Source organism: Erinaceus europaeus, chromosome 10, assembly GCF_950295315.1.
Source record: "Erinaceus europaeus chromosome 10, mEriEur2.1, whole genome shotgun sequence".
Taxonomy (NCBI): Eukaryota; Metazoa; Chordata; class Mammalia; order Eulipotyphla; family Erinaceidae; genus Erinaceus; species Erinaceus europaeus.
In genome coordinates this window covers 80764924-80779118 of record NC_080171.1, presented here as the reverse complement: position 1 = coordinate 80779118, position 14195 = coordinate 80764924, and the positions used below count along the sequence as shown (strand labels likewise).

The 14195-nt window shown below is 38.8% G+C and overlaps 1 protein-coding gene across 13 annotated transcripts in view; it reads right to left on the bottom strand.

Annotated features, from left to right (window-relative positions):
- The window catches only part of KIAA1958 (KIAA1958 ortholog), a 245450-nt gene that overhangs the window by 160847 nt on the left and 70408 nt on the right, over positions 1–14195 (bottom strand). The window contains exon 1 of one of the 13 annotated variants that reach the window (XM_060199951.1): positions 4322–4363. The exons of the other annotated variants lie outside the window; for them this stretch is intronic. The gene's annotated coding sequence lies outside the window, so the exon portion shown is untranslated. Of the gene's footprint in view, positions 1–4321; positions 4364–14195 lie in introns of those variants that run through there. 13 annotated transcript variants of the gene reach the window in all.

The following is a 14195-nucleotide window of genomic DNA, read 5'->3' as shown; positions in this document are numbered from 1 at the left end:
AAGGATCCCGGTTCGAGCCCCCGGTTCCCCACCTGCAGGGGAGTCGCTTCACGGGCGGTGAAGCAGGTCTGCAGGTGTCTATCTTTCGCTCCCCCTCTCTCTCTGTCTTCCCCTCCTCTCTCCATTTCTCTCTGTCCTATCCAACAACAAAGCAACGTCAACAATGGCAATAATAACCGCAACGAGGCTGCAACAACTTGGGCAATAAAAAGGGGGAAAAATGGCCTCCAGGAGCGGTGGATTCATGGTGCAGGCACCGAGCCCAGCAATAACCCTGGAGGGGAAAAAAATAAAAAATTAAAAAATTAAAAAATAAATGCTCCTGTTCTTGAGACTTCATAATCTATTGTTGGTACTGAATAAATTAATGGAGACTGAAAAAAAATGAATGAATATGTAAATATTGCCAGTACTAGAAACACTAACAAAGTGAACATATACGGATCTCAAATAAGAAACAGGAAATTTCCTTTCATCATTCTTCATGTTATCATTTAAGGATTAAAGAATTTCTCTCCCCAATGGCACAACCAAAATACAGCTGTCTTGTGTATATAGGAGAGTAGTACATGAGCAATCAGATTTTATTTTTGAACAACCATATTTCATTATGCAGCACAATAAACAGATAGAACAGTGACTGACATAAGAGCCAGGAACTTCACCTTCTAGCTATGGAGATCCTGATGTCTGTGGCTTCAACAAGTAACTCTCTTAATCTAAAATGGCAGGACCAATCTATTTCTGTCATGCTTTGGTGACTTACAGACTGATTCATTCATAGGCATTTTATCTAATTTTACTTAAAGGAGATATGGAGATATAAGAGAAAGTCTGGGCTGTGGGTTTTTGTTTGTTTGTTTTTTCTTTCTCAATACCTGCTTTAGTTGGTGTGGCAAACTGCTCTTTGTTTACTCATTGTTAGTCTCTTATTCCTTACAGAGTAGAGAATACTATGAGAGGGAAGATAGCATAGTGGTTATTCAGAAAGATCTCCATGCCGGAGGCACCAAAGGTTCCAGGTTCAAACCTTAGTACCACCAGGAGCCAGAGTTTAGCACAGTTCTGATAAAAACAAACAAAAAAATCTTATGAGGGTAGCAATATGCTCACTTTAAGCATAATTCTCAGCTTTCCTAGAAAAGGAAGTAGTCATTTGACATAGTGTTTTATTTTGTTTTGCCAGACTTCTATGTTCCAGTTTATAGTGTTGCTAGGGACTGAACCTGAGACTTTTGGTGCCTCAGGCATAAAAGACATTTTACATAGCCACAACACTGCCTCTCTCCAAGCCCTGGCATAATTTCTAGTTGATAATATAAACCGAGTCACTGATTGGAGGTTTTGGGAAAGCCCTTAGAAACACAACGTTTGTCAGGTTTTTTTTTTTTTTTGCCATATCCTGAGGCCTTTCCCTTTCCTCCAGACTGAAACAGGATCTAATGGCTATAGTTTTAGAGGCCATCTTGGGAATAAGCAAGTTTATAGAAAGGAGAGAAAGCTAAAAGAACCTTGAGTCCCTGGTGGCATTATGACAGATGTATTTCTTTTATTTATTTATTTGGGGATTAATGTTTCAGTCAACAGTAAATACAATAGTTTTGACATACATAACATTTATCAGTTTTCCACACAACAATACAACCCCCACTAGGTCCCCTTCCATCCTGTTCCAGGACCTGAACTACCCCCCGCAATCCCCCACGCCACCCTTGAGTCTTTTACTTTGGTGCAATACACCAACTCCAGTCCAAGTTCTGCTTAGTGTTTCTCTTCTGATCTTGTTTTTCAACTTCTGCCTGTGAGTGAGATCATCCCATTTTCATCTTTCTGTGTCTGACTTATTTCACTTAACATGATATCTTCAACCTCCATCCAAGATGGGCTGAAAATGGTGAAGTCATCATTTTTACTTTCAAAATGTCCAATAGTTCTAGTTTATCTATCTCTTTATTTAGCTTCTTCATTTTTTTTTTTTTACTGCTATTCTGCCTGTATGATCTGGCGAAAGAGTGGGGTGTTTAAGTCCCTACTATTACTGTGTTACTGTAAATATATATAATTAAAAAAAAAACTCCTTTTGAATGTGGGTCCTCAGAGTCTCAGGCAGGAAGGTCTTTTGGATAACCATAATTCTTTATCCCCAACCATGCAAAAATAGTTTATAAGGGAGAGAATGGATGCAGCACCCAGCTAGGAAGTAAACCAGGATCTGTGCAACTGAAGCTCCTGTGTACTTCTCCCCCAGTGCACTCTCCTTCCTCTCTTCTCAAACCACACTCTGTCCCATTACCATTTGCACCTCCCTGCTTATCACTTCACAGCTGTCTTCATGCCTACACAACATATGTCTGCATCCATAAGTAACATGTAGGACTGATCTGTGTGTTTTTAACATGCATAAGTTGTATCATATTGCACATATTCTTTTTATTTACTCCACATAGATGTCTTTTTTAATACAGATTTTTTTTCCTTGTGACCTGGGAAGTTGTACAGTGAAGCCAGAGTAAAGCTCTGATTTGATTTTTCTCCCTCTCATAAATAGATAAATCTTTGGAAAAAAAAAAAAAAAGAATAGGGGGTCAGGTGGTAGTGCAGTGGGTTAAGCACACATGGTGTGAAGTGCAAGGACTGGCATAAGAATCCTGGTTCAAGCCCCTGGCTCCCCACCTGCAGGGAGGTTGCTTCAGAAATGATGATGCTGGTCTGTAGGTCTCTATCTTTCTCTCCCCTTCTCTTCCCCTCCTCTCTCAATTTCTCTCTGTCCTGTCCAACAACAGCAGCAATGGCAACAACAACAAGGGCAACAAAATGGGGGAAATGGCCTCCAGGAGCAGTGGATTCATAGTGTAGGCACCGAGCCCTAGCAATAAGCTTAGAGGCAAAAAAACTTAAATAAATAAATAAGTAAATAAATAATCTCCTGATATTGCTTAAGCCATTGCTGTTTTGGAATTATTTCATAGCATACCATTGAATTCAGATACTAAATGATACACAAAAAAATTATCCGCCTTTTGAAATCCTTGAGTAATTTTATTTTTTCTGCATCACAATGTAATACAATAGTTTCTCAGATTAGATTCTAGAAATAAATTCATGGGGGATTACAGTGATTTTATTTAGATCACAATAAGAATACAATTATTTAAGTACATTATGAAATACATAATCACCTTATACTGAAGTATTCTATGATTTTAGCACCCTTTGTCTTTGTATCTTTTTCATATTAATGTTCATAATCACATAAAGTGTTAACATTCAACTTTCCAAGCCATTAAGAAATCTGCTTACAAAGACAAGACTTCTTTTTTCATATTAATAATTTTCAAATGAGGACACTTTGTTCTCTACCACAGCACTGCTCAGATCTGACTTAGGTGTTAGGGGTTGAATCTAGGACCTTCGGTACCTCAGACATGAAAGTCTTTTTGCATAACCATTATGCTATCTCCCCAGCACAATAATTTTCCACTGAAAGGTATCATGAATTGACATTATAAAAATAGCATGCATGCGTGATGGTAAAGTAATACACTACTCTAAATGCCATAAGATAATGAGAAAATAAAAAGGAGTTGAGCAAAGGAAACAGAACAGCAATGGCCCCCACAACCTGAACCTATGATGTCCCAAATTCAATCCCCACAACCATCAATAGTCAGAGCTGAATGATACTCTAGAGATATGGGGGGGGAGTGTTGATATATAGTCATATAGGAAAAAAAAAGATACATTGTGGCATAACATTTGAATGTAGATGTAACAGTTCAAATATTAAAAAATGTGGTAGAATCAAAATAAGAAATTGCACAAGCATGTGGAAGTCAAAGAAGTTACCATCCAGGTAAAAATATTAAAGTGAAAATAAATATAAGATAAAGATAAATTTTAATTTGGTTAAAAGCTTATTCACTTAATTCTATAATACTCACCAACCTTTAAGAAACTACAATATGTAATTATGCATCACTTTTATTACATTTAGAACATCATTGGCAATCTCATGAAGAGGTTCTTAAAATTTTTCTTGAGTACCATAAAATTAAAACACTTTTATAGTATTGAATAGTTTCTAGAAAGACTGACTCCTTCAGCAGTTTGCTAAGCTCTATGCTGAAGAATAAGGCTTTTTCTACATTTTCAAAAAGTGAACAAAAATTTTTAAAAAATAATTAAAAAGTGAACAAAAATGTCATTCACCTTTACAGCACTATCAAGCAGCACTTCCCTAAAAACTGAAACTCTAGGAGAAAGGTTTAGATAAAGTTTGAAATTTGAGGGGCCAGGTGGTGGCGCACCTGGTTGAACATACATGTTACAGTGCACAAGGACCCAGGTTCGGGCCTCTGGTCCCCACCTGCAAGGAGAAAGCTTCATGAGTGGTGAAGCAGGGCTTCAGGTATCTCTCTGTCTCTCTCCCTCTCTATCTCCCCCTTCCCTCTTGATTTTGGCTGTCTCTATCCAATAAATAAAGATAATAAAAAAGTATGAGATTTGATCATCCTAAATTGACAAACCAAGTTATAAAGCTATCATCATATTATATTTTAACTCAAGAAAACAGATATTGTATGTAATAGAATTTATATTATTAAAAATAAAAAACACAGTAAATCTAGACAGAGATTCTCTACTACTAAGCTTAATATTGGCCTAATACAGGTGATTTGGTAGGGCTTGGTGCTGAAGGACACATCTGAGGAAGTAAATTGTATTTCCAAAACAGATTTGTCATCCAAGGTTACCTCAAAAACAAACAAAAATTACTATTAAAATAAAAAGCAGGCCAACTATGACACCATCTCCCCAGACAATACCTTGGGTCCATCTGCAGCTGTCAGGTTCAGGCAAAAACTAGTATATCCAGGGGCCCCTTGGAATATACCTAGGATGGACCTAGCTTTTATGTAGACCCCAAATCTTCATCTGAAATATTCTTGTCTTTACGTTCATGATTAGTCAACAATTCTGCTTTTGGAACTTCCTGGAGGCGTGGCTTATGGAGTAGCTGCAATCAGACCTTCAGTCTCCCCCTAACTATTAAGCACAACAAGAGATCAAATTGGACAAATAATCTACAGCTGAAAAAAATACACAGCCTCAGGTGGGTGCCAGCGGGTGCAGTTGGGGAAATGGGAGTGGGTTGGAAGACAAGGTAGGTCAAAACGAGAGCTCTAGGTGAGGAAGGCGCTCAGCACGGGTCCTCGTCCTCGCCATCTTGGACAGTAGCACAGTTATCAGACTCCCCAGAAGAAAAGAAATTGGAGCTTAAAACCTCTCAATCTTTGACTTAGGGTTCTTATTTTTATTATTATTTCTTTGTGAGTGTTCATTTTTGTTTTTTATCAGTCTGAGTTTAAGACAAAGACAAAATTCGGCCCACAAGACAGCCCAAAACACCCCTCCCCCCACCCAGCACCACAGAGTCCAGTAAGTGGAAAGCAAAGACCACAACAGCACCACCTGCCGGCCAACAATAACCAACACCATACATGCGAAAGCAAAGAAGCAGAAAGTTAAACAGCCTGGCACATCACACAGAGAGAAGTAAATCATACGAAATCCAAGAAATTCCAGACACAGAGAGTCTATCAGAGACAGACTATAGAAATCTTATGAGAAATCTACAAAAATATAAGCAAGATTTGAAAAAGCATTTTACTTTGGAATTTTGATAAGAAGCTACAAAGCGTGAAAGAAGAACTAAAAGCAGAGTTCACTAAGCTTTAACTGCATGAAGGAAAAATTTCAAACAGAACTGCAAGGACTGATACCTTTAGTGCAGTTCAGTCTCGGGTAAAAAGCTTAGGAAAGGGAATCGGGAGGTAGCACGGCGGGTTAAGTGCACGTGGCACAAAGCCCAAGAACCAATGATCCTGGTTCCATTCCCCGGCTCCCCACCTGCAGGGGAGTCACTTCACAGGTGGGGAAGCAGATTTGCAGGTGTCTCTCTCTCCCTCTCTCTGTCTTCCCCTCCTATCTCCATTTCTCTATGTCCTATCCAACAACAAGAACATCAATAATAACTACAACAATAAAACAGCAAGGACAACAAAAGGGAATAAATAAACATAAAAAATTTGAAAAAAGAAAGCTTAGGAAATAGATTCACACATGCAGAAAAAAGAATTTCCAATCTAGAAGACACAATTACCCCACTCTTTCAATTCAAAGATGAGGGAAAAGAAAGGTTTAGAAAGAATGAAGCTACTCTCTGTGAAATTAGAGACTCCATAAAAAGGTCGAATATAGGAGTTATAGGGATACCTGAGGAAGTAGACCAGGTCAAAGGTCCAGAGATAATTTTCAGAGAAATTTTAGATGAAAAATTCCCTTACCTAGGCAATCTTCAGAACATACCTATTTTGAAGGCAGATCAATCACCCAGGTTCACACATCTAAAATGACCAACACCAAGGCACATATTGTAAAATTATCAAAACTCAATGGCAAGGAGAAAATTTTGCAGACTCCTAGGAAAAGGAAAGACATTACATACAAAGAGAGAAATATCAGACTTTCATCATATTTTTATACACAAACCCTAGAGGCAAGGAGAGAGTGGAATGACATTCAAGGCATTAAAGGAGAGGAAATTTCAGCCACGAATTTTGTATCCTGCGAAATTATCCTTCAAGTATGAGGGAGAAATAAAGGTATTCCCAAATATTCAAAAACTAAAGAAATTGGCCAGAATTAAGATCACCTTACAAGAAATACTGAATGGAGTCTTACAGGAAAGGAGGAAACAAAGGAACACACGTTTTCAGCGAGGTGAACAGCACTAGACTAGAAACAAAAAACACAATAAAATATGAAAGAACAACAAGCAAATAGGGGAGGGAATTAAAAGACAAAGAACATAGGACCTTGACCTCAACTTGGATCAACAATGGTAGAGAATGTTCCATCCTCTGAAGGGAAGTTGGACAACATACTCAATGCTACACTTGAGGAAGATGGGTCCTGATATTGGGGGCAGCTTGGAATGTTCCTACTGATGACCACAGAATGTGAGGTCGGATCTACAGGGATGCAGAGGTCACATAGGCTCCTAAGCTGAATATGGGCCCCAGATCAGATCAAATCAAAGGGGTTTACTGTCAACAATATTTATACACCTTCCCCATATTTGGGAGCTACTCTCTCCCCTGATCCAGCTTTCTGGTCCTTTTTCCAGCCATGACATCATCTCCCCAGACAATTACTAGGATCCACCTGCATCAGACTTCAGGCTCAGGGAAAAAAAAAAAAAACCCTAGTATAGCCACAGTCCCTTTGGAATATGACTAAAATATGCCTACTAGCTATCTACAGAACGGAGACACCCCCAACTCTTCATCTGCACTATTCCAGCCTTTAGATTCATGATTAGGCAACAACTTGTTCAGCTTTATATGTTAACTCTCTTTTCAGCCACCAGGTTCCAGATGCTAGCATGATGCCAACCAGACTTCCCTGGACAGACAACCCCACCAATGTGTCCTGGAGCTCCAATTACCTAGAATCCTGCCCCATTGGGGAAGCAGAGAGGTAGGCTGGGAGTATGGTTCATCCTGTCAATGCCCATGTTCAGCGGGGAAGCAATTACAGAAGCCAGACCTTCCACCTTCTGCATCCCACAATAACCTTGGGCCCATACTCCCAGAGGGATAAAGAATAGGAAAGCTATCAAAGGAGGGGATGGGATATAGAGTTCTGGTGGTGGGAATTGTGTGGAGTTGTACCCCTCTTATCCTATGGTTTTGTCAATGTTTCCTTTTTATAAATAAAAAAATTTTTAAAAAAGACAAGCCCTATCAAATGTTTGTTAATCAAGGTCAACTTAAAAAAGACTTTTCTAGATACACAATACTAGTTATTGTACACATGGTGAACACACACACAAAAAAACAGAAAACACAAGAAAAATCAGTGAGGAATTCACTACAGAAACTCCTCCACACAATAGGTTAGATAGAAACAAATGGGCAAAGATTCAACAATTTAAAATAAACTCAAAACAAAAATCAGAATGGACATAAGTAAACCACATATATCAATAATCACCTTAAATATGAATGGCCTAAATTCACCTGTCAAAAGACTCAGAGCAGCCAAATGGATTAAAGAACAGGATCCATCCATTATATGTCTCAGGAAACACACATCCAAAGAAAAGACTAACGGAAACTGAATATAAGAGGTTGGAGCAAGATATTCCAAGCTAGTAACTCACAAAAAAGGGCAGGGACAGCTATCCTATTCTCTGATAAAATAGACTTTCAGGCAAGGAAAGTAATCAAAGATAGAGAAGGACATTACATAATGGTTAAAGGATCAATCCAACAAGAAGATATAACCATCATTAACAGATATGCCCCCAACTTAGGAGCACCCAAATATATAAAACAAACACTTACTGAATTCAAGGGAGACATTAACAGCAACACAATAACAGTAGGAGATTTCAACACACCACTCACAGAAAGAGACAGAGTATCTGGACCAAAAAAAAAAAAAAATCAATAGAGAAATAGCGAACTTAAATGAAACCATAAATGAAATGGACCTAATAGATATATACAGAACTTTCCATCCCAAAAGTAATGGATACACATTCTTCTCTAGAACACATGGAACATTTACAAGGATTGATGATATGCTGGGCCACACAGACAGTCTAAACAAATATATAAATATTAAAATTATAAAATGCATCCTCTCAGACCACGAAGACATGAAACTAGAAATCAACCAAAAAAGGAAATTTCCCCAAAGCCTGGAGACTAAACAATATGCTGCTGAACAATAAATGGGTCACTGAGGAGATTAAAAAAAAAATTAAGAATTATCCCGATATCAATGTAAATGATGAAACCGATTACCAGACCCTATGGGATGCAGCAAAAGCAGTGCTGAGAGGGAAGTTCATAGCAATACAGGCCCAAAATAATAAACAGGAGAAATCACTAGTAAACCATCTAACAACCCACCTCAATCAACTAGAAGTAGAGCAACAAAAAGAACCAACAGTCAGCAGGAGATAGGAAATAGTTAAAATCAGAGCAGAAATCAATGAAATAGAAAACAAGGAGACCATTAAGAAGATTAATGAAACCAAGAGCTGGTTCTTTGAAAGGATAAATAAAATAGATAAGCCACTAGCTATGCTCACCAAGAGAAAAAGAGAGAATGCTATGGTAAAATCACTCAAAAATGAAAGAGATATTACAACAGGTAGAGATTCAAAAGATTATGCAAAAATATTATGGACACATGTATAAAACCAAATTTGACAACTTAGAAGAAATGGACACATTCTTAGAGTCATACCACTACCAACCTTGACACAAGAGGAAATAGATAAACTTAACAGGCCAATCACTAGTAAAGAAATTGAAATAGTAATCAAAAGCCTACCCAAGAACAAAAGCCAGGGTCCTGTTGGCTATACTAATGAATTTTACAAAATATTCAAAGAAGAACTAACACCCATCCTCCTCAAACTCTCCCAGAAAATAGAAGAGGGAACACTCCCAAATAAATTCTATGAGGCTAACATCACCCTGATGCCCAAAGCAGGAAAGGACTCCAACAAAAAAGAAAACTATAGACCTATATCCCTGATGAATATTAATGCAAAGATCCTCAACAAAATATTGACTAATCAAATACAACAACATATTAAGAGAATAATCCACCAAAATCAAGTGGGATTCATCCCTGGGAAACAGGTTCAATATCCGTAAGTCAATAAGTGTAATAAACTATATCAGCAAAAGTAAAGATAAAAATCACATGATTCTATCACTCAATGCAGAAAAAGCATTCGACAAGGTACAACACTCATTTATGATAAAAGCCCTCAAGAAACTGGGAGTGGAAGAAAAATTCCTTAACATAATAAAGGCTATATATGATAAGCCCACAGCTAACGTCATAGTCAATGGGGAAAAATTGAAAGCTTTTCCCCTAAAATCAGGAACTAGACAAGGGTACCACTCTCACCATTTATTCAACATAGTCCTAGAAGTCCTTGCCATAGCAATTAGACAAAAAAGAGATATCAAAGGAATCCAAATTGGAAAGGATAAAGTTAAATTCTCATTATTCGCAGACATTATGTTGTTATACCTAGAAGACCCCAGAAACTCTGCCAAGAAACTACTGGAAATCATCAATCAATTCAGTAAAGTAGCAGACTACAAAATCAATACCCATAAATCCATGGCATTTCTTTATGCAAAAGATAGGTCAGAAGAAATGAAACTGAAGGAAGCAATACCATTCAATGAACCCAAAAAGATCAAATATCTAGGAATAAATCTAATAAAGGATGTAAAGGACCTTTTCAAGGAAAACTATACGACACTGTTAAAAGAAATAGAGGATGACATAAAGAAATGGAAGAGCATCCCCTATTCATGGATTGGGAGAATAAATATCATTAAAATGGCAATTTTGCCAAAAGTAATCTACAGATTCAATGCAATCCCTATTAAAATCCCAATGATATATTTCAAGGAAATTGAACAGATTATTCAAAAATTTGTGTGGAACTTGAAAAAAACACGAATAGCAAAAACTAAGGAGAAAGAAGAAAAATGGAGGCATCACTTCAGGTTATACTACAAAGCAGTAGTAATCAAAATAGTGTGGTACTGGAACAAAAATGGTCATATGGACCAATGTAACAGAACAGAGATCCCAAAAGTCAATCCCTAACCCATGTACAGACACCTCATATCTGAAAAAGGGGCCAAATCTGACCATTGGGGAAAAGAAATTCTCTTTAACAAATGGTGTTGGCAGAATTGGACAGCCACATGTAGAAAAATGAAACTAGACCACCAATTAACACCATACACCAAAATTAACTCAAAATGGATCAAAGATCTAGATATCAGCCCTGAAAGTATAAAATACATAGAAGAACGTATCGGTGAAACATTTCACTAACATTAACACTAAAGACATATTTGGAGACTTCACCCCATGGGCAAATGAAACAAAAGCAAGACTGAACAGGTCAAACTATATCAACTTAAAAAGCATCTATACATCAAAATAAAACTCCATAAAGATAAGCAGGAATCCCAGCAAATGGGAGAACACATTCACACACCATACTTCAGACAAGCACTTGATATCAAACATCTATAAAGAACTCATTCAGCTCAACAACAACAACAAAAAGAACAACCCAATAAAACAGGAGAAGATAAATGTTGGAAAGGATGTGGAGAGAAAGGAACTCTAATACACTGCTGGTGGGAATGCAAAATGGTACAACCATTATGGAGAACTGTGGGTCTAATGCGTGTTTGAGCATGGATGATTGACTCCCCCCGCCCCAAGTTCATCTACCATCTCCCCTTGGCATGCCAGCCACTGTGGTTGAGCAAGATGAGCTGGAGAATGTGGGGAATTCCAACCAGCCTATCAATCTCGCCGCATCAACACACCCCTCCTCCCTCTGGTGGGCTTCGCCTTCTTTAAATTTCTATTTCCCCGTTCCTGCATCACCATCCATACCTTCTCATTGCCTTGTTCTTTTTCCTTATAAGGAGATATTGGTCTCATTGGCCAGCCTGGCTGCCTTTCCCTGCATAGCTTCCCCTTTATAAACTTGTAACTGAAACAATCAAGTGTTCTGTCCACCAGCATGGTACCCTGAGGTGGTTTGTGGTACCTACCATCTGCCACCACAGTACTTGGAAGACCACTCAGCAAGCTCATCCTTGCTGCTGCTGACCCGAGATTCACTACTTTCCACCTGTCTCTGGTGGCCAACAGGTCAGACAGTGAAGTGGAAGCTGGCCCATTTCCCCCAAGAAACCCAACAGAGAACAGTATGGAGAATCCTTAAGCAAATACAGATGGAAATGCCTTATGACCCAGCAATTCCACTCCTAGGCATTTACCCAAAAGAGATAATATCACGGGGGTAGGTCGGTGACGCGGTGGGTAAAGCGCATGTGGCGCAAAGCGCAAGGACTGGCGTAAGGATCCGGGGACTGGCGTAAGGATCCGGGTTGGAGCCCCCGGCTTCCCACCTGCAGGGAAGTCGCTTCACAGGCAGTGAAGCAGGTCTGCAGGTGTCTCTCTCTCTCTCCGCCTCTGCCTTCCCCTCCTCTCTCCATTTCTCTCTGTCCTATCCAACAACGAACAACGTCAACAATGGCAATAATAATAACCACAACAAGGATACAACAACAAGGGCAACAAAAGGGGGGAAAATGGCCTCCAGGAGCGGTGCAGGCTACTGAGCCCATGGTGCAGGCACTGAGCCCAGCAATAACCCTGGAGGAAAAAAAAAAAAAAAAAAGAGATAATATCACTAATTCAAAGGGATATATGCAGCCCCATTATCTACAATAGCAAAAATTTGGAAGCAACCAAAATGTCCTTCCACAGATGACTAATTAAAAAAGTTATGGAGGGAGTCAGGCTGTAGCGCAGCGGTTAAGCACAGGTAAAAGTAAAAACTGCAAGGACTGGAGTAAGGATCCCAGTTCGAGCCCTGGCTCCCCACCTGTAGGGGAGTTGCTTCACAGGCGGTGAAGCAGGTCTGCAGGTGTCTATCTTTCGCTCCCCCTCTCTGTCTTCCCCTCCTTTCTCCATTTCTGTCTGTCCTATCGAACAATGACGACAACAATAATAATAACCACAACAATAAAACAATAATGGCAACAAAAGGGATAAATAAATACAAAAATTCTTTTAAAAAAAGTTATGGGACATATACTCAATGGAATACTACTTAATAAAAAAGATGATTTTATATCCTTTGGAATAAAATGGATGAAACTTGAGAATATTATGCTTCGTGAAATAAGCAAGGAGGTAAAGGAAAACTATAAGATGGTCTCACTCATATGTGGAACACACATACATAAAATAAACAACCAGACACAACACAACCCATATTTAAAATGGGAAAACTATAGTGGTTACCTAGAGGGGAAAGGGGGGAGGGCACAGATTTTCAGTGGCAGGGAAGATGTGAAAATCTAGTCCTATCACAATTTAGTCCTATCAATAGCAATATGACATGTGGGAGGGGTGGATAAATTTAATATTTCAAGTTCCCCAACTGCCTAGACCATAGCCCTAAGTCAAATACTAGCTCTTCCTAATATTTATCTTAGATTTGCAAAATGATCAAACTCTGATAAGGGGATTGTTTATGGATCTCTAAAAATGTAACTGAAAAAGAGAGAGGCAGACTGGGAGTATGGACCGACCAGTCAACGCCCATGTTCAGCGGGGAAGCAATTACAGAAGCCAGACCTTCTACCTTCTGCAACCCTCAACGACCCTGGGTCCATGCTCCCAGAGGGATAGAGAATGGGAAAGCTATCGGGGGAGGGGGTGGGATATGGAGATTGGGCGGTGGGAATTGTGTGGGGTTGTACCCCTCCTACCCTATGGTTTTGTTAATTAATCCTTTCTTAAATAAAAAAGAAAAAAAAAATGTAACTGAAAATAAAGCTCTGCAAACATCTAAATCAACTATAGCTTTAGGCCAGACAAATCAAGACCTTTTGACCTTGTAAGTATTTACAAAGAGGTTAAGATAACACTAAAAGGGTTCAAATCATAGTGAAGTCAAGTATACTAATACAGATACTAACCCCCCCCCAACTAACCTGGCTATAATAATTAATGATTGATATTTTAACTCTCTCTAAGACTGTAAGAAATCCCTTGAATCCTCTTTAATACTTGCATTTCTCCTAGTCCTGGTACCTCTAGGATATGCCCATATTTCTTGAAATTCCTTTTCTATGATTCCTTACTGCCATACCGACTCTATCAACTTCAACCAAATCATTACTGGTGCTGCCACCTTATATTATGCTGCTATTGAAATCCTACTGTGGACTGTAACCTGATACCAGCCTGAGAAGTCAACCTCACAACTCTTCAAATCTGGTGAGACCTATCCTAACACATGGGACTACCTACATCCAAATTAGATGGCATGTTATTTAACTAAGTAACAGATTCCAGATTAGGCTAGGGTTTAGGGTACTGGATATAGGCGTACACGAATCCATAAACAAGGGGCAATCATATAACTCAAAGTCAAAGTGCTCAATAATGATTCAAGCGCCTAAAGAAGGAATCATAAATTCTGTAATTGAATGGATTTATACCAAAATTAGCAGGACAGCCTAGCAGAAAGGCCCAAAGAAGAC